The 15,851-nt window shown below is 40.5% G+C and overlaps 2 pseudogenes; both read left to right on the top strand.

The window, feature by feature from the left end:
• Window positions 1–2,014, top strand: part of LOC119368886 — a 15,038-nt pseudogene extending 13,024 nt beyond the window's left edge.
• A 4,769-nt stretch (window positions 2,015–6,783) lies between these two features.
• LOC119368885 lies at window positions 6,784–8,464 on the top strand (annotated as a pseudogene).
• Window positions 8,465–15,851: the final 7,387 nt, after the last annotated feature.

The raw sequence follows: 15,851 nt of genomic DNA, 5'->3' as shown, positions 1-15,851 counted from the left end.
GGGGTGGTGTAGTGGATAAGGTGGGGGGGGAGTGGCCGGCTGGGCCCTGGTGGTGGCCCAGTTGGCCTGTGGTCAGCTGGGCCGAAGCCCAGGGGGTTTCTTTTCTCTTTTTTTTTGTATTGTTTTTCTGTTTTCCTTTTATTTATTTTCTTTTATGTTTTTTTATTTATCTATAAACACTTAGGCATTTTATAAAATTGTGAACCTTACACCATAATTATCTTTGTAATATTTGGCAACCACCGAACATTTTTGTTTTAATTTTTGAAAACTTTTATTATTTTCTTTTATTTAAATTTTGAATTTGTTTCGGTTCTGAACTATCGAGAGTTTATCACAGTAACCGTGGTGACGTGGCATCATTAGCGGGGAATCACTGTAGCTTAATTATCCGGGCGTCACACAAGTCTTCTCTTTGAAATGGAGGGTGTTACAGTGTTGATTGTTGGTGCTGGGCCAGCAGGCCTCGCAACGGCAGCATGCCTTAGCCAATTCTCAATTCCTTATGCCATCGTCGAGCGCGAGAGCTGTAGCGCATCACTCTGGCGCAACCGCGCGTATGATCGCCTCAACTTGCATCTCGCAAAGGAGTTCTGTGAGTTGCCACACATGTCATACCCTATAGATGCACCAACATACATACCAAAAACCTTGTTTGTGAAGTACTTGGATGACTATGTTGAGCGTTTCAACATTCAACCAAAGTATCTCACCAGCGTGGAGTCATCCACATATGACAATGATGAAAAATGTTGGTCCATTGTGGCAAAGGACATGTCAAAGTGCACCACAGCCAAGTTCATGGCGAAGTTTCTTGTTGTGGCAAGTGGTGAGAATAGTGCAGAGAATATTCCAATGTTCCCTGGACTGGAAAACTTTCCAGGTGATGTTATCCACTCCTCAAGCTACAAGTCAGGCAAGAGCTACTCTGGCAAGAATGTATTGGTCATTGGATCTAGCAACTCCGGGATGGAAATTGCTTATGACCTTGCGACCCATGGTGCCAACACATCGATTGTTATACGAAGCCCGGTACGTACATGCACTATATATTTTCACTGGGTGCATGAACGCAAATTCTTAGTATAGTTATTAATAGAAGAGATGCAATTTTCAGTGTTTTACTAGTAGGAAGTATTTCACATAGAAAAAGAGATGGATTGTTTTATATCACACACAAACAACTGAAAGACTAGAGGAACCACATGACAAAAATTTATTTCTTGAAAGAAGAAATTCTATGAAAATTTATTTATCATGCATACTTCAAAAGAGGTGTGACGTGTTTTGTTGTTGCAGATTCATGTAATGACAAAGGAATTAATTCGTTTGGGGATGACACTTGCTCACCGTCTTCCATTGAATCTAGTGGATAAACTCCTTGTGATGGCAGCGTATTTAATATTTGGAGACCTGTCACAGCATGGCATCACAAGGACAAAAATGGGTCCAATGACCCTCAAATCAGAAACAGGCCGATCTGCAGTAATTGATGTTGGGACTGTTGGATTGATCAAAAAAGGCATCATCAAAGTAAGTATGTCCTTGACATGACACAAATTTATAACATATGTTGATTTGATATGCCAAGTCATCAATGTATTTTTATCTCCTAAAGGTTCTAGGGAGCATTAGTAAGATCAGGGGCAACATAGTTAAATTTCAATGCAGTAAAAGAATGTCATTTGATGCAATTGTGTTTGTAACTGGATACAAAAGCACGGCAAATATGTGGCTCAAGGTAATATAGCTTGTGTTTGAACATGTCTGAGTTTGTTTTCTTGGTGTAACCATTATTAAATCTGCTAACAAGGTCTATGTGTTTTTAATCCAGAATGGTGAGAGCATGTTAAATGGCAACGGACTGCCCATCCAAAAATATCCGAATCATTGGAAAGGTGAAAATGGGCTCTACTGTGCTGGGTTGGCGAGGAGAGGATTAGCTGGTATTGCAACAGATGCCAAGAATATCGCTAATGACATCAAATCTGCGATGGACTCTATGTCAAGTTAAATCATCTTTTACGTGTAGGTTACCATGGCAAGCATGCTAGAAGGTTGATTCTTTGAGAAATATATCCATTGTGTCACCTTTCTATCTAGCTTTTAGACAAGTAAATTTATGTTTATTTTAAGATTCATATGTGCCCCGAAGAGAGATGTACTATTATACTATAATCAAGGGCTTTGTACTATTATTATGCGGAGAGATTTCTAATTTTGGTTGAACCTACAACTGTGTATTATATTTTATTTACTTGAAATTACATGTGTAAAAGGCATGCGCTCAATACTCTATTATCTATACCAAAATCTCTTGTGGCGTGTTTACCCCATCAACATACAACTGTGGGAGGTAGTAATCACATCAGCCTAAAATAAATGCATAGTTCACTACATCCATCCATGGCCGGTACTGTCGTGCTATTTAGTCTTAGTATGGCACTAGTTATCATCCCGTGCATCTGCATGGGGTAGCTGACATACTATAAATCATTAAAAATATTTGTGAACATATTTTGAAACTTAAAACTAAAACTTAGAACACCATATGACGGAAAACTACTATTTAGAACGTGTATTTGTGGTTACGTGATACACGTATCCTTAACTGTTGTGGACACAGTTTTTTGTGCCCGAAGCGCAGGGTTTGCAGTATGCAGTAAGTTTTCCATCGGCTGAGATCGAAGGTATCCATCCGCATAGCCTTGGATATAAATTGCTTATTACCTTGCGACCATGGTGCCAATACTTCGATTGTTATACGAAGGCTGATATGTACTACTTGCACTAAATATTTTCACTGGGTACATGAACGCAATTTTTTAGTATAGTTACCACTGGAAAAGATCCATTTTTTTAGTATTATTACTAATAGAAAGTTTTCACATATATAAGAGATGGATTGTTTGATATGACGCACAAACAAACAAACGACTAGAGGAACTACATGACAAACAATTAACTTTTGAAAGAAGAAATTCTATGAAATTTTGTTTTATCATGCATGCTTCAAAAGAGGTGTGACATGTCTTTTGGTTGCAGATTCATGTAATGACTATAGAATTTATTCAGTTGGGGTGACGCTTGCTCACCATCTTTCACTAAATCTAGTGAATAACCTCTTTGTGACTGCAGCGAATTTCATATTTGGAGACCTATCGAGGCATGGCATCACAAGGACCAAAACCAAAAATGGATCACAATGACCCTCAAGTTAGAAACCTACCGATCCATAGTGATTGATGTTGGGACTGTTGGATTAATAAAAAAATCATCAGCAGAGTATTTGGAATATTTGAAGGAATCTGCCTTATTAGTCATATTTTTTATAGTTGAAACTAATAAGTAGACCTTTTCTCTCATAATGTCGGTTTGTTTTCTAGTTGGCACATCTAGAGAGATCCTAGTCATCTACCTAGATAATATAGATGTGACTTAAATGCGCAATTATATATTTAAAAAATAAGGCACTTACATGACGAAGAAGGTGGCTACTTGCATATATACTGAATGTTCATTATATTTGAAGGCATAACAAGCAATCATTTGTTTTCTTTTTGGAGAAACACCGACATTGGATTTATAGAAGTGTTAATGGAATATATAGAACATCATTTGAATCAAGACAATAAGAAATCCTAAGTACCCTTTTTTACAATGTGAATTGACGGAATAAAGCATATATAGTGGATGAGCTTCTCCCAGTTTTGTCTATCACTTGTATCAACCGATGACCCATTGGAATTTACTGACTTCCAAGACAAAATATACTCGGATGGCAAAGATTGCTGATGCCAAACTTGAATTAGCTAAAAGCAACTATAACCAGTAACTGAAATATGATCTTAACACGCTCGTGGATTGGCGGAGTGTACCTCTGTATTCTGTCTTCCCTTTTAAAAAATAGCACATTTAACTGATGCATTGTTCGAGCAATCTTCAAATCATTCAAAAAAATCCGAGGCATTGTTCGGCCAGTCTCCTGAGTATGACATGATAGGTCGGCCCCTTAAGCAAGGAGAAGAAGTAAGCAGGCCCAGCAATGACGAGCGAGGCCTCCACAAGTCCACAGAAACAAAACCCGCCAATCCACCATCCTCATTCCTCCTCTAGGGTTTTACTACGCAGCGCCGCCGTCTCCCTCCCCACCTCCGTCCCCCTCCGCCCCGCCTCCTACCCGGCAGACCACGACCGAGGCTTGAGCCAGCGGCCATGACCGGCAAGAAGCACAAGTCCTCCAAGAAGCAGCCCAAGGGCAGCCGCTCGGCGCCGGCGCCGACGCGGTGGCCGACGCCGGGAAGCGCCGTTGCTCCGGCGCCGCCAAACGCCACCAGGCCGAGGAGGAGGAGTTCATGCCCTCCTCCATCAGCGCCAAGATCCTCCGCAAGGCCCACAAGCAGCAGCAGGAGCAGCAGGAGGAGATCCTCCACGTACTATTCAGTCTTCGAATGGCACAAATTATCAACCTGTGCAACTACATGGGCTAGCTGATGTACTAATAAATCATTAAAAATATCTATGAACTGATTTAGAAACTTAAAACTAAAAGTTAGAACACCATATGACGGAAAACTACTATTTAGAACGTGTATTTGTGGTTACATGATACTTGTATCCTTATATGTTGTGGACACAGTTTGTTGTGCCCGTGGCGCCCAGGGTTTGCAGTATGCAGTAAGTTTTCCATCGGCTGAGATCCAAGGTATCCATCCGTCTAGTCTTGGATATAAATTGCTTATGACCTTGCGACCATGGTGCCAATACTTCGATTATTATACGGAGCGTGAGATGTACTACATGCACTATATATTTTCATTAGGTACATGAACACCATTTTTTTAGTATAGTCACCACTAGAATAGATGCATTTTTTCAGTATTATTACTAATAGAAAGTATTTCACATATATAAGAGATGGACTGTTTTATATCACGCACAAACAACAAAAAGACTAGAGCAACTACATGACAAAAAATAACAATTGAAAGAAGAAATTCTATGAAATTTTGTTCTATCAGGCATGCTTCGAAAGAGGCGTGACATGTCTTTTGGTTGCATATTCATGTGATGACAAGAGAATTAATTTAGTTGGGATGACACTTGCTCACTTTCTTTCACTAAATCTAGTGGGTGACCTCTTTGTGATGGCGGCGAATGTCATATTTGGAGATCGATCGAGGTATACGGCGTCACAAGGCCCAAAACCAAAAATGGTCGAATGACCCTCAAGTTAGAAACCAACCGACCCACAACCATTGAGTTGGGACTGTTGGATTAATAAACCCTTCACACATAAAACCCTTCCAGCTCCTTACGGATGGACGGTGCTTGGACACATTTGAAAACCTGTACTCTAGTAGTCTGATTACCACTATACTTACATCTGGGTGCCGCGTATATGCGCAGGACATGTTTGACCAATGTTGTGACTATGCAAAGGATAACGGGTTCTTGTTGTGGGAGGACGCGAAGAAGATGCAGTTGATAGTGAGTGGGGAGTTCCATAGAGAAATGCAGGAGTTCCTCCGCAGGCAAAAATGATCCAAGGGAAGTGACCATCTGGAAAGAAGAGAAGGTGCTACTTGTCTGTACCACATGCTCCTTCATGTGAGGAAGGCCTGAATATACCTACCCAGCAGACAAGTCTTTAGAAGATCCAACTGCAGGAGGCAGAGTGGTAGTCTGGTAGATGTTGAAATCATTTGGACTCGACGGTTGTAAATCGAATGTAATCATATGTTTGATAGGTTCAGTCTGCAGTTTGCGCCATGCTAAATGTAAGCCACAGAAGGTAGTGGATTATTCTGTTAGGCAAATCAAAATCCGATGAACTGTACATGCTCCACTTCTCCAGTTCAGTTTTGCATGGAAGTTCCGTACAATTGTGATTAATCTGTGTCAGTCAGTTTGGAACCAGACATGCTTGCAAAACCGCATCGAGACAGGATTGACAATTTCGATTTTTAGTATATTGGTTTATTATCTTTTTAACAAAATATATCCACACTCTGGTGTGTAGAGTTAAAAATACAATGAGCGTTCAATTTGATGTTCAGGCATTGGACAATATGAATATACCAAAGTTGAAATATGGCCTCATATTAAACGAGTGTTCAGTATAGAAACAAATTTATATTAAAAAAACGGGATTCAAATATTTGAACTAAAGTTCCACTTTTTTTTGTTCACAACATCGAACGGCTCTTTGTGTTGACACCAAAGGTATGGCAATGGTCGTCAACTCAACCGGAGGCAAAACCAAAACTGACGGTCTTACAACTGAACTGGAGGCAAAACTAGCCGACAAAACCGGTTAACATGGTTGGTAACAAATCCTTCTGAGATGATTGTTTCCTTTTGTCATCCACATTATATTAACTAGAGAAAATGAAATAGGACTTTGCCTATAAATGTGTGTTTGGAAATCAGACTTATCCTTATCATATCCTATATCGTCTACAAAGAGGAAGAAACACTTGAATATTGTTAGAATAGTAATTGTCATTGGTGACGATACGAAAGGAAAGAAACATGATGAATCTTTAATCTACACATAAAAAAGATGGTCGATAAGTTTCCAATACCAACAATCGGTCAACGGTGTGTTTCCTACCTATTTTGTATCAGTACCCGCTTTCACAACCAACAACGGCTCCATTTTTAGATGGAAATACTCCTACACACTAGGATTAGGCCTCAATAAATATTTACCTTTTTCATCCCTCAATCCATATTTGGCCCATGAAGGATGCCAGTATATATATGCCCCCATACACGAGCATGTCCACCAAAGTTCATCGAGCAAACACACAAACACTGGACTACCACCGAACTTATCCCACAACTTTGTCAAGTATTCTCTTTGAAATGAAGGGTGTTACAGTGTTGATTGTTGGTGTTGGGCCAGCAGGCCTCGCAACGGCAGCATGCCTTAGCCAATTCTGAATTCCTTATGCCATCGTTGAGCGCGAGAGCTGTAGCGCGTCACTCTGGCGCAATCGCGCGTATGATCGCCTCAAGCTGCATCTCGCAAAGGAGTTCTGTGAGTTGCCGCACATGTCATACCCTGTAGATGCACCAACATACATACCAAAAACCTTGTTTGTGAAGTACTTGGATGACTATGTTGAGCGTTTCAACATTCAACCAAAGTATCTCACCAGCGTGGAGTCATCCACATATGACAATGATGAAAAATGTTGGTCCATTGTGGCAAAGGACATGTCAAAGTGCACCACAGTCAAGTTCATGGCGAAGTTTCTTGTTGTGGCAAGTGGTGAGAATAGTGCAGAGAATATTCTAATGTTCCCTGGACTGGAAAACTTTCCAGGTGATGTTATCCACTCCTAAAGCTACAAGTCAGGCAAGAGCTACTCTGGCAAGAATGTATTGGTCATTGCATCTGGCAACTCCGGGATGGAAATTTCTTATGACCTTGCGACCCATGGTGCCAACACATCGATTGTTATACGAAGCCCGGTACTTACGTGCACTATATATTTTCACCGGGTGCATGAACGCAAATTCTTAGTATAGTTATTAATAGGAGAGATGCAATTTTCAGTGTTTTACTAATAGGAAGTATTTCACATAGAAAAAGAGATGGACTGTTTTATATCACACACAAACAACTGAAAGACTAGAGGAACCACATGACAAAAATTTATTTCTTGAAAGAAGAAATTCTATGAAAATTTATTTATCATGCATACTTCAAAAGAGGTGTGACGTGTTTTGTTGTTGCAGATTCATGTAATGACAAAGGAATTAATTCGTTTGGGGATGACACTTGCTCACCGTCTTCCATTGAATCTAGTGGATAAATTCCTTGTGATGGCAGCGTATTTAATATTTGGAGACCTGTCACAACATGGCATCACAAGGCCAAAAATGGGTCCAATGACCCTCAAATCAGAAACAGGCCGATCAGCAGTAATTGATGTTGGGACTGTTGGATTGATCAAAAAAGGCATCATCAAAGTAAGTATGTCCTGGACATGACACAAATTTATAACATATGTTGATTTGATATGCCAAGTCATCAATGTATTTTTATCTCCTAATGGTTCAAGGGAGCATTAGTAAGATCAAGGGCAACATAGTTAAATTTCAATGCAGTAAAAGAATGTCATTTGATGCAATTGTGTTTGCAACTGGATACAAAAGCACGGCAAATATGTGGCTCAAGGTAATATAGCTTGTGTTTGAACATGTCTGAGTTTGTTTTCTTGGTGTAACCATTATTAAATCTGCTTACAAGGTCTATGTGTTTTTAATCCAGAATGGTGAGAGCATGTTAAATGGCAACTGACTGCCCATCCAAAAATATCCGAATCATTGGAAAGGTGAAAATGGGCTCTACTGTGCTGGGTTGGCGAGGAGAGGATTAGCTGGTATTGCAACAGATGCCAAGAATATCGCTAATTACATCAAATCTGCGATGGACTCTATGTCAAGTTAAATCATCTTTTACGTGTAGTTTACCATGGCAAGCATGCTAGAAGGTTGATTCTTTGAGAAATATATCCATTGTGTCACCTTTCTATCTAGCTTTTAGACAAGTAAATTTATATTTATTTTAAGGTTCATATGTGCCCCGAAGAGAGATGTACTATTATACTATAATCAAGGGCTTTGTACTATTATTACGCGGAGAGATTTCTAATTTTCGTTGAACCTACAAGTGTGTATTATATTTTATTTACTTGAAATTATATGTGCAAAAGGCATGCGCTCAATACTCTATTATCTATTCCAAAATCTCTTGTGGCGCGTTTACCCCATAAACATACAACTGTAGAGGTAGTAATCACATCAGCCTAAAATAAATGCATAGTTCACTACATCCATGGCCGGTAGTGTAGTGCTATTTAGTCTTAGAATGGGGTGAGACGTTTTGGAGGCCGAGCTACCTGTAGGCCGAAATCTGTGCCGTGCAGTATGGGCATTGCGATGTGTGCTCGTTCCTTATCAGGTGGTATACCGTCAGTATTAAGTTGCAATACAGCGGTGTCGTGGGCTGCGGTGCTGTCATTGTACACGGGCCTCTAGTTGCCCATTATGCACCGACTGTGCTGGCGGTAGGGTGGGTTTGGCGGGCCAAGGTGGTGCTGCAGATAGCTTTATATTTTACTTCCACGCGGTGCTCGAATTTTTTCCGGCTGGATAGACCACTCATCCCCTTCTCGCGGTGGCTGGACAGGGCGAAGATTGGCCATGGATGGCCTGGAGTTCTTCGAGGAAGCCAAATCAGGGTAAAATAATGCTAGATCTTGCACTTTATGTTGTTGTTCTAATGCTTGGAACCAGTTAGGTGTTTAGCGGATAATTCCTGCCGGATTTCTTCCTAATTTATTGTCTACCTCGTCTGCCCCTGGTTGTTGAATCTCACTACATGATCTTTCTGTGATCTACTTCAGCTTAGTGGAAGAGTACATTGGATCGTATAACGGTGCTAGTGATGTGGTTGTGACTCAAACAACATGGCTTCTGAAGATACCAGCGATGCAGCTGCCAGAGAAGATGGAGATGCAGAACGTGTGCTTGTCTCCAACTCAAAGGGCTCGTGCTGGATTAGACGGTAATAAATTCACAACTAATCAGAAAATGCACTGTCTGAACGTGTAATGCTAGCTTGGGCTTGTTCGTCCTTTTTATTGAGTTATCCAAGATTGGGTTAGTTTGTGTGTGCTTGTGGCATGTATTTTTAGATTGCCCATCGACAAAACGTGCAAGAATGTGGATTTCTCTTATCGACAAAGCTGAGAAGTGGTCAAAACTGGTATGAATGCCTATCTTTTAAGCTGAATGTGTGGATTTCTCTTATTGTAATCCAGTTCTCTCCAATATCAAAACCATTAAGACATATACTGATAATATGCTCCAATGCAGCGCAGTGTTGTTCAGTTCTATATGCAGGTTTTGAGTTAGAAAAACACTTAATCAATCATTGAGGTTCTGTGAAGTTGTATGAAGTTGGATCGTATGTTTTGATTTACACAAGGACTATGTTTGAAAATTTTGGAGAGATGTTGTATGAAGTTGGATCGTATGTTCTGATTGAAGTTGTACCTCATTGCAAGTACATAGCCAGGCATGTAAAGAAGTATTCGTAAGAGAAGTGGTGTAAAAATGAATTCCTTCTTCAGGTGAACGATCTTGCTGATGAGTTCAAGTGTGAGTGCGAGATGTTCAATCATTTTGGGATGTTGTGCATCCATGCACTAAAGGTATCCTTTTTCGCTGCTTGCTATGTTTGTGGATCAAATTCTTATACGTACTGTTTGCCGGCGCAAAAAAATGTTCATCTGAGATACATTTTTTGTTCTATGTAGGTAATGATCCAGCTTGGGCTGCAAGATGTTTCGGCAAAACATGTTTCGGTAATGATCCATGCACTAAAGGTATACACTTTTTGCTACTAGAAGAACCAAGGTCCTCTCAAGAACTCGCGGCGACATACCAATCTACATCTGTTGTGTCTCGAAATTATCTGACTAGGTGACATCAATGAGAACTCATATACTCTTACTATGGAGCAATCAAGAAATGTGAAAAAATAGTACTGGAACCTGTGGCGGCTATACACGATGGTATGGGGCTATCCGACAGAGAAATGAAAACTGATTCTGAAGGATCTGGCATTGGGCATAAACAACATTTTGGTCCAGCAATTTGGGTGCAGAGTGCCTCATAATGTTCAGATAGTTTCGCGCCACTGTCGAAGAAGAGGCCAGCAGAGCGGCCTACCCAAGCTGCAACAAAGCACCGTATGAATAGCCAGCTAAAAGGACTAGGATCTGTTCTATATGCAGGGTTCAAGATCACAAGAGCACTGCATGTCCTCAGCGTGGTGATCTTCCAAAGGCGCTTGCTGCTCCAGATGCAACTTGAGAGGGCACAGTAAGAACATATGCACCAACCCCCCAAAAAGTGGACTTCAATGATTGATTTAGTGTGTTTTAAGTTGATATTCGGACTGCAGACTCAAAAAAATCAGAAGTTTGTCTTTTGTATATCTGTGGTGGTTTGTGGGTCATATACTAATATCGCTGGTATCCATTTTCGCACATACATTCCTGTGCTACGCTGAACGTGTAATGACGATGTTGTAAAAAATCGTATGGAGTAGCTGTGTCTGGTGGAAAAATGGTGGAGCTCCAGTTTTTGATTCAGTTGATCGATGGTGTATTTCTTTTGTTTGACGTGTTCAGTTGCACGGGCGCAAAAAATTCAGATATGTCGCCAGCGTCTTTTGTGCTTGACCTCCCACATTCACATACAAAGCAAGTTTTTGCTTCCTGCGAATGTAGACGAATTTGCTGAATAAAAAGAAAACAAGACCTGCACATGGGTTGACGGGGATGGCAAATGTGCCCGCTCTGCTGTGCCGACTCATCTACATGAGCTGTCACTGTGTACAAATACCGGCATCTGTAAAACGGCCGCAGCTTAAATACGGTGGAGGCCTACCAGCGTGGCACTGATCACGACAAGGACAGGCGTGTGTGATACCGGCCTCCAGGCAGCTCGGCCATCAAAGTGCATTTTCACTTAGAATGGCACTAGTTATCATCCCGTGCATCTGCATGGGGTAGCTGACATACTATAAATCATTAAAAATATTTGTGAACATATTTAGAAACTTAAAACTAAAACTTAGAACACCATATGACGGAAAACTACTATTTAGAACGTGTATTTGTGGTTACGTGATACACATATCCTTAGTTGTTGTGGACACAGTTTGTTGTGCCCGAAGCGTAGGGTTTGCAGTATGCAGTAAGTTTTCCATCGGCTGAGATCCAAGGTATACATCCGCATAGCCTTGGATATAAATTGCTTATTACCTTGCGACCATGGTGCCAATACTTCGATTGTTATACGAAGGCTGATATGTACTACTTGCACTAAATATTTTCACTGGGTACATGAACGCAATTTTTTAGTATAGTTACCACTGGAGGAGATCCATTTTTTTAGTATTATTACTAACAGAAAGTTTTCACATATATAAGAGATGGACTGTTTGATATGACGCACAAACAAACAAACGACTAGAGTAACTACATGACAAACAATTAACATTTGAAAGAAGAAATTCTATGAATTTTTTTTTATCATGCATGCTTCAAAAGAGGTGTGACATGTCTTTTGGTTGCAGATTCATGTAATGACAACAGAATTTGTTCAGTTGGGATGACACTTGCTCACCATCTTTCACTAAATCTAGTGAATAACCTCTTTGTGATGGCAGTGAATTTCATATTTGGAGACCTATCGAGGCATGGCATCACAAGGCCCAAAACCAAAAATGGATCACAACGACACTCAAGTTAGAAACCTACCGATCAATATTGATTGATGTTGGGACTGTTGGATTAATAAAAATTCATCAGCAGAGTATTTGGAATATTTGAAGGAATCTGCCTTATTAGTCATATTTTTTATAGTTGAAAATAATAAGTAGACCTTTTCTCTCATAATGTCGGTTTGTTTTCTAGTTGGCACTTCTAGAGAGATCCTAGTCATCTACCTAGATAATATAGATCTGACTCAAATACGCAATTATATATTTCAAAAATAAGGCAATTACATGACGAAGAAGGCGGCTACTTGCATATATACTGAATGTTCATTATATTTGAAGGCATAACAAGCAATCATTTGTTTTCTTTTTGGAGAAACACCGACATTGGATTTATAAAAGTGTCAATGGGATATATAGAACATCATTTGAATCAAGACAATAAGAAATCCTAAGTACCCTTTTTTACAATGTGAACTGACGGAATAAAGCATATATAGTGGATGAGCTTCTCCCAGTTTTGTCTATCACTTGTATCAACCGATGACTCATTGGAATTTACTGACTTCCAAGACAAAATATACTCGGATGGCAAAGATGATGCCAAACTTGAATTAGCTAAAAGCAACTATAACCAGTAACTGAAATATGATCTTAACACGCTCGTGGATTGGCGGACTGTACCTCTGTATTCTGTTTTCCCTTTTAAAAAATAGCACATTTAACTGATGCATTGTTCGAGCAATCTTCAAATCATTCAAAAAAAAAATCTGAGGCATTGTTCGGCTAGTCTCCTGAGTATGACATGATAGGTCGGCCCCTTAAGCAAGGTGAAGAAGCAAGCAGGCCCAACAATGACGAGCGAGGCCTCCACAAGTCCACAGAAACAAAACCCGCCAATCCGCCATCCTCCTTCCTCCTCTAGGGTTTTACTACGCAGCGCCGCCGTCTCCCTCCCCACCTCCGTCCCCCGCCGCCCCGCCTCCTACCCGGTAGACCACCACCGAGGCCCGATCCAGTGGCCATGACCGGCAAGAAGCACAAGTCCTCCAAGAAGCAGCCCAAGGGCAGCCGCTCGGCGCCGACGCCGACGTGGTGGCCGACGCCGGGAAGCGCCGTCGCTCCGGCGCCGCCAAACGCCACCAGGCCGAGGAGGAGGAGTTCATGCCCTCCTCCATCAGCGCCAAGATCCTCCGCAAGGCCCTCAAGCAGCAGCAGGAGCAGCAGGAGGAGATCCTCCACGTACTATTCAGTCTTCGAATGGCACAAATTATCAACCTGTGCAACTACATGGGCTAGCTGAGGTACTAATAAATCATTAAAAATATCTGTGAACTGATTTAGAAACTTAAAACTAAAAGATAGAACACCATATGACGAAAAACTACTATTTAGAACGTGTATTTTTGGTTACATGATACTTGTATCCTTATATGTTGTGGACACAGTTTGTTGTGCCCGAGGCGCCCAGGGCTTGCAGTATGCAGTAAGTTTTCCATCGGTTGAGATCCAAGGTATCCATCTGTCTAGTCTTGGATATAAATTGCTTATGACCTTGCGACCATGGTGCCAATACTTCGATTATTATACGGAGCCTGATATGTACTACATGCACTATATATTTTCATTAGGTACATGAACACCATTTTTTTTAGTATAGTCACCACTAGAATAGATGCATTTTTTCAGTATTATTACTAATAGAAAGTATTTCACATATATAAGAGATGGACTGTTTTATATCACGCACAAACAACAAAAAGACTAGAGGAACTACATGACAAAAAAAATAACAATTGAAAGAAGAAATTCTATGAAATTTTGTTCTATCAGGCATGCTTCAAAAGAGGCGTGACATGTCTTTTGGTTGCATATTCATGTGATGACAAGAGAATTAATTTAGTTGGGATGACACTTGCTCACTTTCTTTCACTAAATCTAGTGGGTGACCTCTTTGTGACGGCCACGAATGTCATATTTGGAGATCGATAGAGGTATATGGTGTCAAAAGGCCCAAAACCAAAAATGGTCGAATGACCCTCAAGTTAGAAACCAACCGACCCACAACCATTGAGTTGGGACTGTTGGATTAATAAACCCTTCACCCATCAAACCCTTCCAGCTCCTTGCGGATGGACGGTGCTTGGACACATTTGAAAACCTGTACTCTAGTAGCCTGATTACCACTATACTTACATCTGGGTGCCGCGTATTTGCGCAGGATATGTTTGACCAATGTTGTGACTACGCAAAGGATAACGGGTTCTTGTTGTGGGAGGACGCGAAGAAGATGCGGTTGATAGTGAGTGGGGAGTTCCACAGAGAAATGCGGGAGTTCCTCCGCAGGCAAAAATGATCCAAGGGAAGTGACCATCTGGAAATAAGAGAAGGTGCTACTTGTCTGTACCACATGCTCCTTCATGTGAGGAAGGCCTGAATATACCTAACCAGCAGACAAGTCTTTAGAAGATCCAACTGCAGGAGGCAGAGTGGTAGTCTGGCAGATGTTGAAATCATTTGGACTCGACGGTTGTAAATTGAATGTAATCATATGTTTGATAGGTTCAGTCTGCGGTTTGCGCCATGCTAAATGTAAGCCATAGAAGGTAGTGGATTATTCTGTTAGGCAAATCAAAATCCGATGAATTGTACGTGATCCACTTCTCCAGTTCAGTTTTGCATGGAACTTGCGTACAATTGTGATTAATCTGTGTCAGTCAGTTTGGAACCAGACATGTTTGCAAAACCGCATCCAGACAGGATTGCCAATTTCAAATTTTAGTAAATTGGTTTATTATCTTTTTAACAAAATATATCCACACTCTGGTGTGTAGAGTTAAAAATACAATGAGCATTCAATTTGATGTTCGGGCATAGGACAATATGAATATACCAAAGTTGAAATATGGCCTCATATTAAACGAGTGTTCAGTATAGAAACAAATTTATATTTAAAAAACTGGTTTCAAATATTTGAACTAAAGTTCCACTTTTTTTTGTTCACAACATCGAACGGCTCTTTGTGTTGACACCAAAGGTATGGCAACGGTCGTCAACTCAACCGGAGGCAAAACCAAAACTGACCGTCTTACAACTGAACCGGAGGCAAAACTAGCCGACAAAACCGGTTAACATGGTTGGTAACAAATCCTTCTGAGATTATTTTTTCCTTTTGTCATCCACATTATATTAACTAGAGAAAATGAAATAGGACTTTGCCTATAAATGTGTGTTTGGAAATCAGACTTATCCTTATCATATCCTATATCGTCTACAAAGAGGAAGAAACACTTGAATATTATTAGAGTAGTAATTGTCATTGGTGACGGTGCGAAAGGAAAGAAACATGAAGAATCTTTAATCTACGCATAAAAAAGATGGTCGATAAGTTTCCAATACCAACAATCGATCAATGGTGTGTTTCCTACCTATTTTGTATCAGTACCCGCTTTCACAACCAACAACGGCTCCATTTTTAGATGGAAATACTCCTACACACTAGGATTAGGCCTCAATAAATATTTACCTTTTTCATCCCTTA

Source organism: Triticum dicoccoides, chromosome 2B, assembly GCF_002162155.2.
Source record: "Triticum dicoccoides isolate Atlit2015 ecotype Zavitan chromosome 2B, WEW_v2.0, whole genome shotgun sequence".
Lineage (NCBI taxonomy): Eukaryota > Viridiplantae > Streptophyta > Magnoliopsida > Poales > Poaceae > Triticum > Triticum dicoccoides.
Note: the sequence above shows the minus strand (reverse complement) of the source record. Positions and strands in the feature narration are given on the sequence as shown.